General features: G+C 37.4%; 1 protein-coding gene across 50 annotated transcripts in view; it reads left to right on the top strand.

Moving 5' to 3' along the window:
* Positions 1 to 18,235, top strand: part of LOC6052303 (sodium channel protein para) — a 228,697-nt gene that overhangs the window by 58,578 nt on the left and 151,884 nt on the right. For all 50 annotated transcript variants that reach the window (XM_038252955.1, XM_038252972.1, XM_038252954.1 and 47 more), the window contains exons 3-4: positions 10,170 to 10,259; positions 15,708 to 16,281. The gene's annotated coding sequence lies outside the window, so the exon portion shown is untranslated. The remainder of the gene's footprint in view (positions 1 to 10,169; positions 10,260 to 15,707; positions 16,282 to 18,235) is intronic.

Raw genomic sequence — 18,235 nt, 5'->3', positions numbered from 1 at the left:
TATGGTCGTGAGTTACCTCTGAGAGAGAGAGAGGGAGCGAAAGCTCATCCTCTCAGTAACTCAGGGTTCATTCGCGTCTTGAGTGCACGTGCTCGCCCGGGCACTCACTTGCGCTGTGTTGTACACACGCGGACGTGGTTGTGGTGTTGGTGAGTGTCACTCTGTTTATGACAGTTCGCGGTGGAAAGCGCATGCTTTCGGAGAGCTTTCTCTGTGGGGGGGTTTTCCGCGAGTATCGATGAAAGGACTCTCACGGCTGATGTAAACTTCAGAACTGGGTACCCGCTCTCTTTCTCTCTCTCTCTCGATCTGTTTGTCGCTTCCTGACACATCGGGTTAACATTTCCGTGCGTTTATTGTGTGAATATCCTTTTTTGTGGCAAGGTTCGGGGCGCTTTTGCTAATGCACTTTGATGTGATTAATCACGGTGAGGGTTTCAAGTGACTTGTCGGATTGTTTCATGTGAGTTTCTCCTGACTGTTTGATGGTATTTTTTGCGAGTCTTCTCCCTATTTATGACAATTCTTCACGTGCCTCCTGTCATCCGTCGCTGCGCTAGTGTTGGTAACAATAATATTGCCTCTCTGCCCCATTGTGCAAGGACTCGTGACCTCTCGCCGCGCCGGAGATTCCACTCACACAACTCTCTGTCACTGTCAATATTCGGAGCAGTGAGCAGAACGGTGATCCCGAAATTCGAGGACACACATCTGTCTCTGTTGTTTCTCTTTGCAGGACATGGTCCTCGGTTGTCCGCGGACTACCGAAGAACTTTCAGAGCTGCTTGATTACGGTTTCTGTTATAAACTTAGCTAAAAAAAGAAGAAAATGGTGCAAAAGTAGTGCAGTGCAGAGGCCGCGCGCGGCCCGACGTTCTTCTTCGGAACAAACTCGGGAGGAAGGAGTCGAGAAAATTGTGTGTGAAAATCTCCCCTTCCACTGCTTAGGAGAGCAAAGGGGTGTGTTTAATCGAGGTGTACTCGGGTGTATGTGTTTTTTCCGAGAACTGTCAACCGTGGAACAACATCCGTGGGATAAAGTTGGAGAAAGGGCTCTGTTTGATGCAGTTAAAAATCATCTATCTTCATACGGAAATGGATCACGGAGAGGAAAAGTTTGAAGCTTTTGGTGCAACGTGGTAATTACCTTCACCTACTCGAAGGACTTGTTTTGTGACATTTCGCTGTTGTTTTTGGGGAACTTTTGCTCAGCGTGTATGGCCACAAACACACTTGTGCGCTGAGTACGAATCGATGCTTGTGTTGGTTTTTAAGTGCGAATGTGAATGGGTTAACCGTATGCATAATTGAGTTTCTTTGTTCGGTTTTTATTGATTCAGGCAGTAAACTACATGATTTAAATAAATATCATTCATGTTGTGAAAACATGAATACGCATTCTGTTTGTAACCAAGGTAAAAAACGAAACTATTGGCACTACGCCCCCCGGGGCATGGCCTTCCTCTAACGTGGGATTTCTGCTCCAGCGCCTCTGACGAGACAGGAGAAACCGGGACCGACGATTTACTTCACCATCCGATAGAAGCTCAATGGATAAGGCGGGAATCGAACCCGCGTCTCATAGCATCGTCGGGATCGGCAGCCGAAGCCGCTACCCCTGCGCCACGAGACCCACCAACCAAGGTAACCAAGGTATCATTTTTCAAATTAGTGATAGCAATGTTGATAAAACTGAGTTATCATTTATCAAATTAGCAATATTTGTCTTCATGCTTCTGTTTTTTTAATCAGGGAGTCCCAATTTTTTTTAATGTTCAATCTAATCTGAGCAACTCAAACTTTTTGCTACATTTTTTTGAAAATTTTACTTGAAATAGGAAGTTAAGGCTTTTTTTTATTTTCTTTCTCAATATCGTTCAGGGTCGAGGGACAAAAACCAACCAAAATTACATTATGTTACATTATGTTAATTATTACATGTCACTCATTGAAGACAGTTTACCTTGTAAATTGTGAATTGACAGGGGAGCTGTTCTCTTTTGGTGCCTTCGGTATGCCCAAAGAATCCATTTTGCATCATTAGTTTGTCCATATAATTTTCCATACAAATTTGGCAGCTGTCCATACAAAAATGATGTATGAAAATTCAAAAATTTGCGAAAAAACACTATTTTTATTTTTTTTACATGTTATTTTTATACATGTTTTAGAGAACATAAAATGCCAACTTTTCAGGAATTTCCAGGATGTGCAAAAAATCATTAAGCGAGTTACAAACTTTTGAATCAATACTGTTTTTTTTCAAAAAATCGAAATATTGGTCGCAAAAAATTTTCAACTTCATTTTTCGATGTAAAATCAAATTTGCAATCAATCAATCGTAATATTGAATGTTTGGCCCTTTTGAATTGTTAGTCTTGATTTGAAAATTTTGAAAATATTGTTTTCGAAAAGGTCGGAAAATTTCACAAATATTTCATATTTTAACATTGCAAATCGGACAATTAGTTGCTGAGATATCGACATTGAAAAATTGTGGGCTGTTTGGGTTAGAAAACAACAATTTTCCTGTTTTTAAACCTTTGCATTGCAATATCTCATGTGCATGTGCACATGTGCACTAATTTAAAAAAATAAAAAAAATCGACTATTTTCAAAAAAGTCACCAAAATATGGATTTAACTTGAAGCCGGTGCACTTTATCAAAATTTCACTAAAGTAAGTAAAAAAAAGTTGAAAAATTTTTGCAACCAAAATTTCGATTCTTTGAAAAAATCAGTATTGATTAAAAAATTCATAACTCGGTCAATGTTTTTTTACACAACCTGGAAATTTCTGAAAAGTTGGCATTTTATGTCCTCTAAAACATATCAAAAAATAAAAAAAAAATAAAAATTGTGTTTTTTTGCAAATCAAATTTTAGTGACAAAAAGTTAAATAAAAAATCACCAATTTTTTTTACCGTGTATCATTTTTTTTCAGTGTAGTCGATATCCATACCTACAACTTTGCCGAAGACACCAAATCGATCAAAAAATTCCTTCAAAAGATACAGATTTTTGAATTTTCATACATCATTTTTGTATGGACAGCTGCCAAATTTGTATGGAAAATTATATGGACAAACTAATGATGCAAAATGCCTTCTTTGGGCATACCAAAGGCACCAAAAAATTTCAGCCGGAATAAAAAATACAAAAATTAAAATTGAAGAAAAAAGACCGATTTCGTAGAGAATTGCTTAGGGTATGCTTTCAACATTGTAATGAAAAAAAAAGTAGAACTTTGAGTGTAGTTGCTTTGTAAACATTAGTTTTTTTTTATATTTAAGGCGAAAAAAAAACTATTTACAGTACACAGAAAAACAAAAAATACGATTTTGATAATGCGAAAATGATTATCAACGCAGGAAAATGCATTTTAAATGGTTAAAATTTTATTGCAACACATTTTTTTATGATACAGTAGTTTATGTAACAAGTTGCAAAAAGAAGATTTTTTCATCATGAGCCGTACATTTATCCAACGAGGTTTACCGAGTTGGATAAATACGACGAAAGCTGAAAAAAAAACCAGTTTTGCAACGAGTTGCTTACAAAATTGTTTGCAACTTCGAAAAACGCCTTTTGAATGAAATTGTATGTCAAACATCAATGTGTTAAGAAAAAAAATGTTACTTTTCGATACCAGTGTTGAACAGTTCAACTTTTCAGCACCCATTTCAGTGCTGAATAGTAGAGCTTTTCAGCACTGGTATTCAAAGGTATTAATTTTCCATTCCGCTATCATTGGTAGGGAAAAGTAGGCCGTTTCGTTTCTCTAGTAGGGCAGGAAAAGTTGACAGTTTTACAGCGGAATTGCAAAAACAACGTGTCAGCCCCCTCATTTTTGAGGGTTGAACAGAAACTTTGACAAAAATAATGAATTTCTTAATGAAAAGTCCTTCAATATCAGTAACAAATTCGTTGCCATCGGTTTACTAAACTATAAACAAAAATATCGTATGTTTACCATGATCAGGTGTTGGTCTTTTTTCCATCGGATTTGTTGATTTTCTTTAATTTTACAAAAATATTTAGCAAAAATCTTCTTTCCTTTGTAATTCCAAACTATTCCTATACGGACATTCTTTCCTAGTACTATTTAGAAAGGTTTGGTGAGTTTGAATGAAAAATCTCAATTGAATCAATGCCTTAAAAATGGAATAAACATTTGAAAAAGACGTGATTTTCAATGATTTGCAGCCTTAAATGGTGATGGTTTGGAAATTGGGTGTCAAATGGACTTTTATGTACAATTGGTACTCAGAATTTCATTGAATCGTTTCAAGAATTCTGATTTTTTTTGTTACTCGACTGTAAAAAGTTTTGGGACATGTTGTTTTACGGGAATTGGGAAGACTTTTCGAATCTGGTATAACCTAGAAGGGTAATTTTCTCATTTAGAACAAAAAGTTTCATTTTAAAATTTCGTGTTTGTTCCAACTTTGCTGGGTTATTTTTTAGAGTGTAATAATGTTGTACAAAGTTGTAGAGCAGACAATTAGAAAAATGTTGATGCATAAACAAAGGGGGTTTGGAAAAAATGACTCTTCTGGGTTGTTGCAGATTCGAAAAGTACATTAAATTTCCTGTTAAATGACATGTCCAAAAAATGTTTACGTCGGGTATAACAAAACTTGACGAAAGTTTGAAAAATATTTTTCCTATGAAATATACATTTTTTCGGAATTCTGAGTATACCCTCTAATCGGGCGTCCAATTTTACATAAAATTTCCCTATCCTTTTGCCATAAAATTTCCCTATCACCACCATTTTAGCCTGTAAATTATTGAAAAACACCCCCTTCGTCAAGAGATATCTATACATGCAGATCAGATCAGATCAGATTCGTGATCAGGGACAAGGTTACGCCTTAACGTGAAGACTTCCATCATTGTCATGATTTTTCGTTCAAAGATATAAATTTTGCGTCGCTTTCAATATTTTGACAAAATTTCTTCAACAAGTTGTTTAGAATAGTGCCCTACACATGCTGATTCCTTTTGGTAACGATTATCCCATTTCATGTAAAGTTATGGAAATCGTCATTAATCAATGATTGCCAATTTTGAAGCACATTTGATTAAGATCAAATAAATTTTCAGTGGCTGCAAGAAGGCAACAACCGGCACATGCTGAATCCTTTTGGTGCTGAAATTCGTGAAATTTAATTTAATACAGAATGCTTTTAAACGGGTTCTCCGTTCGTTCAAGTTCACAAAGCAACACGAAAAATAACAGCTCTGAGAACGAACGCTCGTCTCTAAGAAACGTTCGTTCAGTAGGCCTTTTTGAAACGAACCGAGAACCCAGCTCAGAACTTCAACATTTTCCTTTGATAAGACCTCAGTAGACTAGCTAAACTTCATTGACTTTGAATCATCCGTTTACATGTCAGTATTGCTAGCTTAGTGGTAACAATTAGGATTAGTAATCAGGGGTAGTGAGTTCGAGTCTCTTTTTTCCTGAACTTGAAAAGCATGTATTTTTTTTAAATCATGGTGGCAATAAGATTTCGTCTCCATTTTAGTTGGGAGTGCTTTTTACTTTTGAACCGTTTAATTTAGTCTTCCTAGCCTGCCAGCTGTAGTTTCCGTTATCTGGGGTGAATCGGGACTACAGTCTGAATAGGGAGCAGTTTTTAGAGCACTGAATTTGAAAATGGATGTACACATTTTGTTGGTCTGAGTCTGTTCTAACCGAAACCAACCAGTGAAATCAAAATATTTATTTGTTTATTTGTTTAACACCAACAGGCACCACATGCCCAAATGGTGTGCTTAAAACTAAGTACATGTACACAAATTATCGCCTAAAAAACAATAAAAACTTATTTTTGATGACGTCACGGGACAGATTAAAATCGAACAAAGAAGCTACAAAATTGAATGCTCTGTGTAGTCCCGTCAACGCGCTATGCATAGCATAGTTCGTCCGGCGAACAGGAACACGCAAGAACGGAGTGTTACGAAGCGTTCGAAGCGGGGCCATAATGTCTAGTCCTCGAAGGATGGCTGGGCACTGCAATCTAGAAGTCAGAGCGTCGGAGATTACGAGTGCACGGCTGACATTTCTGTGGGTCTCGTGGCGCAGGGGTAGCGGCTTCGGCTGCCGATCCCGATGATGCTATGAGACGCGGGTTCGATTCCCGCCTTATCCACTGAGCTTCTATCGGATGGTGAAGTAAATCGTCGGTCCCGGTTTCTCCTGTCTCGTCAGAGGCGCTGGAGCAGAAATCCCACGTTAGAGGAAGGCCATGCCCCGGGGGGCGTAGTGCCAATAGTTTCGTTTCGTTTTTTTCGGCTGACATTTCTACGCACTGCTAAGGTGTCAAGGTTGATCAGTTTACAGCGGCTTTCGTAACTAGGCAGATGAAATGGATCCCGCCAGGGGAGTCGACGGAGCGCGAACCGGATAAATCTTCGCTGCACACTCTCAATCCGCACCGCACTGTTTTCGTAGTAGGGGCTCCATACGGCAGAACAATACTCCAGCGTTGAACGGACCAAAGCGCAGTACAGAGCCTTCAAACAGTAGACATCTGTAAAACCTTTTGCTGCACGGAAGATGAAGCCGAGCTGTCGCGAGGCTTTGGAAATCATGTATGATATGTGCTGCTTGTATGTGAGTTCCGTGTCAAGAAGCACGCCGAGGTCCTTGACACAGTTCTCCCGGGAATTAATGTGCCGCAGATCTGGTAGTCAAACTTGATTGGGTTGCGTTTCTTGGAGAAGGTGATGACAGAGCACTTGGTGGGGTTGACGACCATTCGATTTGTTTCACACCAGTCCGCGAAGATGTTCAGATCCTGTTGGAGGGCTTGAGCGTCGGCTGCATTATTCACTTGACAGTAGATCTTCATGTCGTCTGCGTAGGACAGACGCGGTCCAGAGAGGGAGTGGTTGCAGTCGTTGTGGTATAGAAGGAAGACGAGTGGTCCGAGATGACTTCCTGTGCGATACCTGAAAAGGCCATCAAGGCAGCCGACAAGCAGTCTCCAATCTTGACGTTGATTTTCCGGTCGGCCAGATAGGACTGGAACCAACTGAGGAGAGTCCCGCCGATTCCCATCCTTTCCAGTTTTGCGATCGCAATAGCGTGATTCAGCTTGTCGAACGCTGCCGACAGGTCGGTGTACACCGCGTCGGTTTGCGATCTGGCGGTGAAGCTGTCGGTCACGAACGTCGTAAACGTGAGTAGATTCGTCGTTGTTGACCGCGATGGCATAAACCCGTGCTGGTCCTCGCTGATCAGGTTTTTGCAGAAGAAGAAAACTGGAGCTATGACCGCTAGCTCGAAAAGTTTCGAGACGGCGCACAGTGCTGATATTCCACGATAGTTGTCCACGTTCCGTTTATCACCTTTCTTGTGTACCGGAAACATGAAGGCGTGCTTCCAGAGCTTCGGAAATGATCCAATAGAGAGAGATAGATTGAAGAGGAGATAGAGAGGCTCCAGGAGCCCGTCGATGCATTTTTTCAGGACAATCGATGGAACTCCGTCCGGGCCTGTCGTGTTGGATATCTTGAGCTTGGCTACGGCTTCCAGAATCTTGGAGCGATCGATTCTAATGCTGTTCAGACCCAGACCGTGCTCCAACATGGTTAAGCTGCTGTCCCAATTCGCCCCATGCGTCCCGATTGACCCAGTTTACGGTTCTCTTGATTTGTATAAAATAGTAGTTTATGCAACAAGTTGCAAAAAGAGGATTTTTTCAGCACGAGTCGTACATTTATCCAACGAGGTTCACCGAGTTGGATAAATACGACGAGTGCTGAAAAATCAAGTTTTGCAACGAGTTCCATACAACATTTTTTGCAATTTCGAAAAACACCCATTGAGTGAAATTTTAAGTAGAATTTTCATGTATTTTGTCCATAAATCGTTTAAATCAAAAAAATGTTGAAAAGTGTTACTTTTCGAAACAAGTGCTGAAAAGTTCAACTTTTCAGCACCCATTTCAGTGCTGAAAAGTAGAGCTTTTCAGCATTTATTTTGAAAAGTGTTGCTATTAGATTCTGTTATTTTTGGTACAGAAAAGTAGGCTATTTCGTCGGTCAAAAATGACAGGAAAAGTAAGTAGTTTCACGACGAAATTGCAAAAATTTAATTTCAATCGTCGTCAAAAAGTTTGTATTCAACCAAACAAAAAACACATTTCAAATACTTGAGATTCGAACTCACTTCCTTTGATTACTGTACTTGCATGTTACCACCGAGCTAACTAAACTCTGTACAAAACGTTCTACTGAATGTTTATTTAAGTTAAACAGTTGCCATAGAGGACCTCTGGCTACAGGCGGTTCACAGAACGCGTTCCAAACTTTGAAGAGAACTTTGTGGGTTCAGTTCAGTTTGAAGAAAGAGAACGAACGCAGAACGGGTCCCTAAGGTTGACGTAATTTAAGGTCATGTTTTTATACCAGGGAGAGACCGTAACACGAAAGAACAATTGAAATTTTTGAGTGAGTGTTACTTTGGCGTGAAACATAAGTCGATAAACGGAGTTTGATTTGTGTATTTTTTACTCCATGAAAAAAAAAACTATTAAATTATGAAACAAATATTTCCTGTGACTCTGTATTAATTACAAACCCAAACAGAGGTAATCAAATCAATTAAACGATGTTTCCAGCTCAACCCCACTAGAAAAGCTGCCAACACGAAAAAAATCTATTCATTATCATTTGCGAAGCCCTTCATTGAGTTCGCCCAACGTCGTCGTCGTCGTCTAACCGAAAATTAGCCGCTGCTTTCCTCCTTCTTTACCTGCGCCCACGTCAAAATAGTAAAAACAACAGTGACAACACTGCGAAAGAAGAAGCAAATGCATTCCCAGAAAATATCACGATGATGCACTTTTGCCCAAGGTACAAAAAAAACCACCCAATTCAACGAAAATCAACCAGGAAAATCCCACTCAGTGCAAAGCTCCAAAATGCCACGGACTACCCTCTCGAGCCTCGAGTCCTTTCAGACGACGACGACGTCGACCAGACCGATGTCTGCCGGATGTTGCACACTTCTCCCTCTGCCTGCCTTCCATTTCAGGGCCTACTGGGGGCCAACAAGAGGACCCGTCGTGGCAGACTGTCGACTGCTTCTAGTAGGCTACTACTGGCGGCAAGGCAGTGCGCATGTTTGATCTGACGTCATGCTATGCTATGCTACGACGATTCGGCAGCGGGATTTGGGAAAATATTGCGGAACGACGTCGCCTTGGAAATAGCGAGACAGTGACAGTCCGAGTGGCGGCAGGCGACGGCAGATTGGTGGATTTGGTCAGCAGGTCTGGCAAGATTGAGTTCAATAAAAGATTTTTTTTTTCATAAAATTATTTTTATTAGGTCCTTTTCGGTACTGGGACCTGGTAAGGACCGAGCCGGCTTTTGTAATTACATTTTCAATAAAAGATTACTGAACTTTAATCTGAAGTTATTTCCAAAATATTTGCGTATCTTATTTTATATCGTTGATTTTTCTGATGAAATGCTAAAGATTCATTTTAGAAGATCACGCAAAAAGTTCCTTATTTGTGAGTTAATGGCATTTCGCGACTCTTGGCAAAAGCATTTTTCCAAACATTCTCTGTTCTAAACCCGTCGCCAGGCCGCGCATCAAGGACCAACTTTTAAACTAGTAAATATTTGCCTGTAAGCTGAACGTTGAGCTAGTAAAACACGACCACCACGCTCGCGATGTCATTATGCTCCTGCGGCACAAACTTTCACAAAGTTCGTCCCCCGCCGCTGTCAAGTGACTATATTGACAGTTACACAGGGATTGGCGGTTTGATCTCAAACATCGCAGCAAGCGACGAACAAAGAGCGCGAGAGCAAAGAATGCAACTGATGCCACTGCCACTGGAATGCTCTCGAGTTCTTTATGAATGGCCATTATGCAACCCTTCTACGTCATCACTATTGTGGTGTCGTCAACGGATGGGGTTTCTCCCCTTTTGACCCCCTTCTTATCATCCTCTCGAAGTGATAAACAACCTCTTTGAGGTTATCTGATGGCTCTCTCTCTCTTTCCTCCCTTTTCTACCCCCTGGAATGCTTTTGCGTCTTGAACTTTTTGTCTTTCTCTCCTTACACTTGTATGATTATTAGTTGTGTACTAACTTTGTTTGTGTTTCTTCTTTCTCTGTTTTTTTTTTCTTACAGATTTAGCGCAGCGGAAGGATAGATGCGTCATTTTCAACATGGCGCCGTGTATATTACTGTGATCTGTGGAACGAGATTCATGAGCCCCATGTAAGTTGAGCGGTAGTTTATGTTCGGATTAATCATGCATTTAAACTTACAGTTGAATTTCTATATTTCACATAAAACAGTATCAAACCAAACTAACGTCAATATTCAAATATACATTGAATTTTAAGTCAAATGCTCATGTGTTAAGACGGTGAATTGAATCCACAAATCAAAAAAATATTGAAAAGCATTACTTTTCGATGCAAGTGCTGAAAAGTAAAAATAACAGTTCTGATATGTACTTTTCAGCGTCAATAGAGTGCTGAATAAATTAAGGAAGGAACAAATGTTTTACTGAAAAAAACAAAACAATTCAAAAGGTGTTTTTTTCGGAATTGCACAAAATGTTGTGTGCAACTCGTAACAAAAATAGACTTTTTCACCGCTCTTCATATTTATCAATTTTGGCAGCTGTCCTTACAAAATGTATGTAAGTCGAAAATCGAGAACACGCCTCTGGATTGCTTAAAAAAATATTTTCAAATAGGTGTCCTACGCCATGTTAGGGTGGTCTTTTGTAAAAACCATATTTTTCAACAACTCCGCGCCGTTTCAGCATCTTGGACGCAAAAATAAGGTGATTTTTTTTTACTTTGAAGCAAAAATGTTTTGAGTTTAAAAAATCTAGCACAACATTAAAAAAAAACATGTGGTGTTTACGAAATTGACTAAAACACAGGCCTAATTATTATGGTTTGTGCCCGCTTTTCAAATAAATCTGCTCAGCAGCAGGCCTGCAAAATGTTTCCAACCCATCGTACACATGAAGCAAACCAAAATGTCAGTTCACTGCTAGCATGTGACTGTAAGCCTACTGTGTCCGTTCAACTACTGCCGCCTGACTCGTGCCGGTCGGCTGCTGGAGAATGAGAGACGTGAAAAAATGAGCTACACTCACTCAATTCGTGTCGTATGACTGACTCGTAAAATCCTCTCTAAACACTATTTTGACTATTTTTAAACAATTGAATGGTTCTAGACTGTGCAAAACACTTAAAACAACCATAACTTATATTCAAAATTACATTTCCACGCACAAATACCAACTTTTTGTGTAAAAACTTGTTTCTTTATGTGTGTGCGTGCAACGTCGAATGAGCGTTGGTAGACTACTGCCTCGCATTGCAGCTGCACAGTGAGCTAGGGCACTCACGACTGGGTCGGGTTTGTTTATGTCACGGTTTTGCGGTTCAGTGAATGGATCTGAAAAAATCGTGTATGCGTCGCCGATTTTCGCGTCAGGACCCCTGACATTTTCAGCTCTGCTCAGCAGATTTACAGGCGTAGGACACCCTAATGACTAGGGCTAGTGATTTTTCGCGATTTCACGGAAGCCGCGTAGTCCGTGAAATTCACCCTTGTTCGTGAACTTTGGGAAATAACGTGGAATGCTGCGAAATTTGAAATATTCAATTAATAAATCGCTTTATTTGTTTAATTGAAACATTTTAAAAGATTTTTTACAAGCATTTTAAATGCAGTTCACAAATAAAGAAGTATTTCATATCAGATCTACAACTATTTTTTGAAGATATTGTTCATTAGAATATTCAACAAAACGCAGCTAGTTTCTTTATTCCACAAAATTCCAAAAAGATTTTAAAAGAACATTAATCAACACTTCTTTAAAAGAAAACGCAAAAAATACCTTTTTTATTTTTAAATTTTTGTAAAATTTATTCTCTTTAATCAACTATGTGTTTTGATCAAGGTTTTGATTTAATTGATAAGTAAAAGAATACATATTGAAATCATATTTGTTAACCATATTGCAATGTATTATTTTTTATTAATCATCAATAAATGTGAAAACTGCTATTGATGATGTTTTGCCTGAACTTTATTAAAAAACTAAAATTTCCCTATTACTGAAATTAGAAATTTTAATACTTCTAGTTTTGATGAATTAGAGGTTCAGGACATGCTTCGTTTTGAAGGTATTTAAGCAAATTAATTTTATAAAATCTCAATAAAATTAAAAACAACTGAATCATAAATTCTTGACAAATGATTAACATTGAGTGTATCCCTTTCACACCTAATGTCAATGTTCATTGGAGTAGCCGGGATACACTTAATGTTCACATTTGTTTGTAAGACCTTATAAAAAAATCTAGAATTCAACTGACGGAAATTCTTCAAAATTTCCCATGATTAATTCCATACCCCTTTTTTCAAATAAATCATTTGTGTCAGGGGGTTTTAAACGCGTTTTACTTTGAATCTAAAACTACTGCTTACTTTTAAGACAGTTTTCTGTTAATAATTTTGCTAAAAGAATACATTTTTACGTTTATTTTAAGGAGTTTTTAGAGTACCGTTAAATTGCCGTGAAATTTCATGCCGCGTAATTTTGATTGTTTCGCCGTGAAAAATCACTAGCCCTAAATGACGAACCAAAAAAAATAAACGGGTTTAAGAGGAGATAGTCAAACATTCATGATTTTGAAATTTTGAAAATATTTTCATTAGAATGATAAGAATATTTCACAAAGATTTAACTTTTTGACGTTGAATATCGAACCAATAGTTGTCGAGATATCGCCAATTAAAAAAATTGCCCAATTTCGTCCGATTTGAAAAGGAAAATTTCAGAGAATTTTCTCAGGTACACATTTTTTTAAGAGACATGTCAATTAGGACATTATTTTTTAAATAATTAAAAATTTGCATGGAATCAACTCTTATCAAACTTGAAAGAAAGTAAAGTACCATCCCGTTTTTGGCAACACGACTTTTCGCCACATTTCCTCTCGTCAATATATCTTATATCTTATCTTATATCTTATCTTATATCTTATCTTATATCTTATCTTATATCTTATCTTATATCTTATCTTATATCTTATCTTATATCTTATCTTATATCTTATCTTATATCTTATCTTATATCTTATCTTATATCTTATCTTATATCTTATCTTATATCTTATCTTATATCTTATCTTATATTTTTTTTTTTGTTGAATTGTTTATTAACCCATCGGACCTAAATGGTCTAAATGGTTGGGTATTGCTCGATGCTCTTACAAATAAAATAAATTACAATTACAGGTAGCACAATACAAACATAATTTACAACGCGTTAAAAAATTGTTATTTTAGTTTCTACTTAAACGAATTCGTGTCCTCTCCTTGAACTCGGCGCGCAGCTTTTCGCGGAACTTGCTCACGTGTTCGTGAAATTCGAAAAACCTGTAGGCGTCGTTAAAAGCGTCAGAAATGGACCTCACGGGAGAGTTGCGCTGATAGTCTGTCCTTGCGAACGAGCGTGCGAGAAGCCCCTGGTCAGCTCGAGGACGCAGATTTCTGGAAGAAATATTTGTATTTAGTAGGGATAATCTTATATCTTATCTTATATCTTATTTTTTTTCGAAAACAAAACACACACACAGTAAAAAAAATCATGGTAATGATACATCTGGGAAGGGGTATGTCAGAAAAATTGTGTAAATTTACCACTTTTCTGATGTAATGGCAGTTTATCAGTTCTAATTGAGGTAAAATTACATCATAGAAGAGGTCAACCTTCCAAAATTTCACCGTCCAAATTAACACATCTTTTTACTGTGCACAATTTGAAAACTGACGCAGGTTTTTGGGAAGCAGATTTTTTTTTAAACTTTTCAAATTACAGTCATGCCTCGGTTTTGCACTGCCTCGGTTATGATTCGTTCAGCTGCCTCGGTTAAACACGACCCAGTGCTCAACTGAAGCACAGAGCTTATGGGATTTTGGCTATATGGGAGGCATTGAAAAATCATCCAAACTTCAACAGATTATAGTGTTTTTGGAATCGGGATGATGTAAGCATTTTTTTTTGCAAAATACTTAAATTTATCACAAAACTACGTATTTCCTGTAAAAAAACTACAAATTTCAGTTTTTTACAATGTGGGTATAAAATGATTGGTTTTTTTTGGAAATAGTATATTTTTTCACATAATTACGTACTTTCGAAAAAATAGTGAAAATTTTAATTTTGTTTACAATGGGTATCAAATAGTTGGGATTTATTCATAAAACTCAAAAGTAACAGCACAATTTTTTGAAAACACTCAAAATTTTCATAAAACTACTTACATTCTGAAAAAAAGAGATTTGTACGGTTCTTTTGAGGGGCGAACGAACTTATTTGGTCGAAAGAGGCCAAAGATACAGCATTTTTATGTTTTTTTTCGGTATCTCACATCAGACGTTCGGATTGTAATGTGGTGCTAAACCGAGGCATGACTGTTTGTTTTCATTTTTGGGTTTGTTTTGTTTGATTTTTGGGTTTGTTTTGGAGTACACATAAAATATTTTTTTGAAAAATTATGATTTTTTTCTAGAAACATTTCCATTTTCATCAATTTCAGGGTTTTTTTAGATGGTTCTATTGTAAAGGTGTAAAATGCATTTTGCAACCCTTTTTCCTTCCAAATGTTGTAACTATGAGTTGGAATTTCAATTGTTATATTTTATTTTTATTTTTTCGTAATCCCTCGATCTTGGCCATGATTAAGGGTATTAAAACGGTTTTATATGATTTACAAAGCAAGAAAAATCTTTTAAAACTCTTTTCATTTGATTACACTTTTATTTTTGATTGACGTTTTGAAGTTTTTTGAATTTTTTATCTGCCCCCTGATGTTTTAGACCAATATTGATGCGGAGTCTAACTGCATATAAATCTTTTGAATATTTAAGCCTTAAACACGTTTTTGTTGAATAATTTTGTAGTTCTTATAAAAAAACAAAATCTTGTATGATGCACTAATTTTTTTGAGAATATTTAAACTTCTAAATAATGAATTAAAATCATTTTAGTGAATGTTTTTCAAGTCTAGGATGGATTACCCTACATAATTTGGGAGGTGGGAGGTATCAAATTTTATAGCGAAAAATCAAAGCATGCTTCTTGAAGGGACTCAAAAATTTATTGACAGCTGGAGCAATATTGATATCGAGAAGATCGACAGCCAGAAAGTCGACTGTAGCTTCATTTGTTATTTGTCTAAAATTATCGAGCGTTACCGTTCATAAAATATTTTAGGATAAAGAACGATGATGTTATTTTTTTTTCGTTATCGTTTTCGAAGCCTCGAAACTTCGAATCGTTAACAATATTCATGAAAATATTGATATGAAATTTGTTACATTTAACGATGTTTCACAGTATGTTCGTTAAGGTTAAAATAAAGTTTCACGACATCAAGGAATTGCGAGAAACGCCGTTACTATGTTAGTAACAAAACCACAAAAATAACTTGCTTTTGATCTAGTCTAGTCCATCAACTCTAATCTCATATCATCCGAACGATCCTCAGTTCATCTTGAAAGATTGTGCCACGTGTCATGTCCAGCCAAAACCGCTTGAAAACATACACACACACTCACACACGTGACATGTAACCCCGAAAGCTGAGCGGTTTCTTTCTGTTCTTTCTTTTCCCCCTTTACTTGCAGACCATCGTTGACCACCGTCACGGGCCCGAATCTCGTCCTTTTTAATTCCTTGCGCAGTGATTTTGTGTTGACGTAGAACTACGTCGCCCCTTTTTCGATCATTGGCTAAATTTGTGGAAAGATTGCGGAAAAATGATTTTGAGGTTAGATTTGACGAAACGGTCAGTTTTTGTTTGGTGAAAGATCTTGGAAAAGATTGGCAACGGCGATAGAAATAAAACAGTTTTGCGTTAGCGAATGTGAGTTAAATTAGGTTAGGCCCCGTTCGGATGTGAATTCAGCAGAGTCGAAGATTTAAACCACAACAAAAACGCGATCGGTCATGAGAAATTTCGCCCCCGAACGGATCGTGATCGTGAGCGTTAGCAGAAGCTGCTGCGACAGTGTTGTTGCCCGCGGCGCCGTTACCGAAGCCGCCGCCCCGACTGTGAACTTTGTTTGTGTCACGGGACGACCCACCGTCCAGACCAGTTCCTGGGGCCCGAGCCAACCGTCGTCGCCACTGCCGGCGGCCCGCGGTGCTTGCCCAAGCGACCGCCGTTGCCGTGCCCCCGAAACACACCATTGTTAGCAGGTAATGAGCGTTTGAGTTGTAGAACTTAAAATTTGGCCAAATTTTGTGCTTAATTTTGGACAATTTGAGAAAAATTGTGAGATATCAAATCATCCATCGCTAATTCCATTACAATTTGGGGTCGAATATGAGCCGATGAAAAAAGTATACTAAAAATATGGCCCAGCTAAAATAACAGGCGATTAAAGGTAAAATCGATACCGGCACGGCCGGAAAATGGGCAGTGTGTCAAGAGCCTCTTCCGGTAATTACCAGCGGCATATTGAATTACAACCGCTCTTGGCAGGTGTAGAGGCAAAGTGAGCTGAGCGCTAAGTTGAGTTGGTTTTGTTTGGTCGTCGGCAACTAATAAGTAAATTGGAACACGAAGGTTGACATGTCTTTAGTGTGCTGGTTGAGTTTCGTGGCAAGGAATTGGTTAGGCCGAAATTTAGGCCACAGTCGTGCGGTTTTTGCTTTGGAAATGGGGTTGCCAAACTGGACTGACACATTTTACAATCGACTTCAAGTTGACCAAATTATGGTGATTGAATGAGGTGGTGTACAATTTAAACTGCACTGGAAAACCCTTTATTAGTGGTTAATTTTGTGCAGCGCTCTGCCCTATGAATTAAAATCCGAAATAAGTTTCTCAGACATAAAAACTGAACTATGCGGGATTAATCACTTTTTGTTGAAAGGTACACCATGTACTTCCGAGTGCTCTGCAAAATCAAACTTTTTTCAGTAAAATCGCTGTATCTCGCCAACAGTTCATTTTAGGTTGAGGTTTACATTGATTATTATTTAAAATTGTCTGGGGAACACGACGATGATTAAATGAAAAAATACAAATATAAGGTATTGGTCAAAACTGAATTTTAATACTTAAAACGTCAAAATATAATACTAGGGGGCATTTAAGGGTTAAAATTTTATTTTTATCAAATTCCTTGGACAGTTTTCTATATAATGCAACCTGTAGAAAGTCTTTTGCTCAAATAGTTGCAAAGTTATGATTAAAAGTTTTTTTTTAGAAAATCGTCAAAAAAGATAACGGTGCCAAAAATAGAGGGATAAGCACCAAACTGGATTGACCCATATGTAAACAAAAAAAAATATCTGTAATTTCGGTAATCGATGGATATTCCTTTTTTTTGTTATTGGACACACGTTCGGTAAGTTCAAAGGAGAAATTTTCGTCATCCGTTCGTGCAAACCAGTCTGCACACAAATTTGGAGGATGTTCATACAAAAATGCTGCCATATTTGAACCATGTGATGAAAATTTGTTTGTTCAAGCTAGGATTTGTTTTTGGAACTTCGTATTTTTTTTAAATTGTGTGAAATTTTCTGCTCTTTTCTATAAAATATAATAACGAAAATAACGAAAGGCTAACATCATAAATACTGGACATTTTTAAATGTGGAGCTCGGGATATAATAGAATAGAGCTGAAAATGTAACAAAAATTTATTTTTTTAGCATTGAAAATCGAACCAATAGTTTTCAAGACATCGCGAGTTGAAAAATGGAACTGAAAAATGAAAAATGACACTGAAAAAAAAAAACATTTTCACAAAATTTATGCTTTAGGAGTCCGAACAACAATGTCACTCAAAAAAAAAAACAATGTGTAAAACATTTTTGATTGAAAATTTAATTTTGGAACTTAAAAATGTTTTCCAAATATTTTGTTTGGCAATATTCTAGATACTGTTTCAATAATTAATATCTCCGGTACCAAAAAACTGCCAAGAACTCTAGTGCAAAAGATGCCATTTTAAGTCTCCTAAAACGTATAATAATCAATTTTAAAATTCAAAAATATGTATTTTAGGAATTCAACCTTAAGTGATTAAACGTCAACTAAATAAAAATCGATAATAATTTTTTTCCGTCTACATATTTTTTTCTGTAAAATCAAATTCATTACCTACAACTTTGCTGAAGACACCAAATCGATCAGAAAATC

Source organism: Culex quinquefasciatus, chromosome 2 (genome assembly GCF_015732765.1).
Source record: "Culex quinquefasciatus strain JHB chromosome 2, VPISU_Cqui_1.0_pri_paternal, whole genome shotgun sequence".
In the NCBI taxonomy this organism is placed as follows: domain Eukaryota; kingdom Metazoa; phylum Arthropoda; class Insecta; order Diptera; family Culicidae; genus Culex; species Culex quinquefasciatus.
Note: the sequence above shows the minus strand (reverse complement) of the source record. Positions and strands in the feature narration are given on the sequence as shown.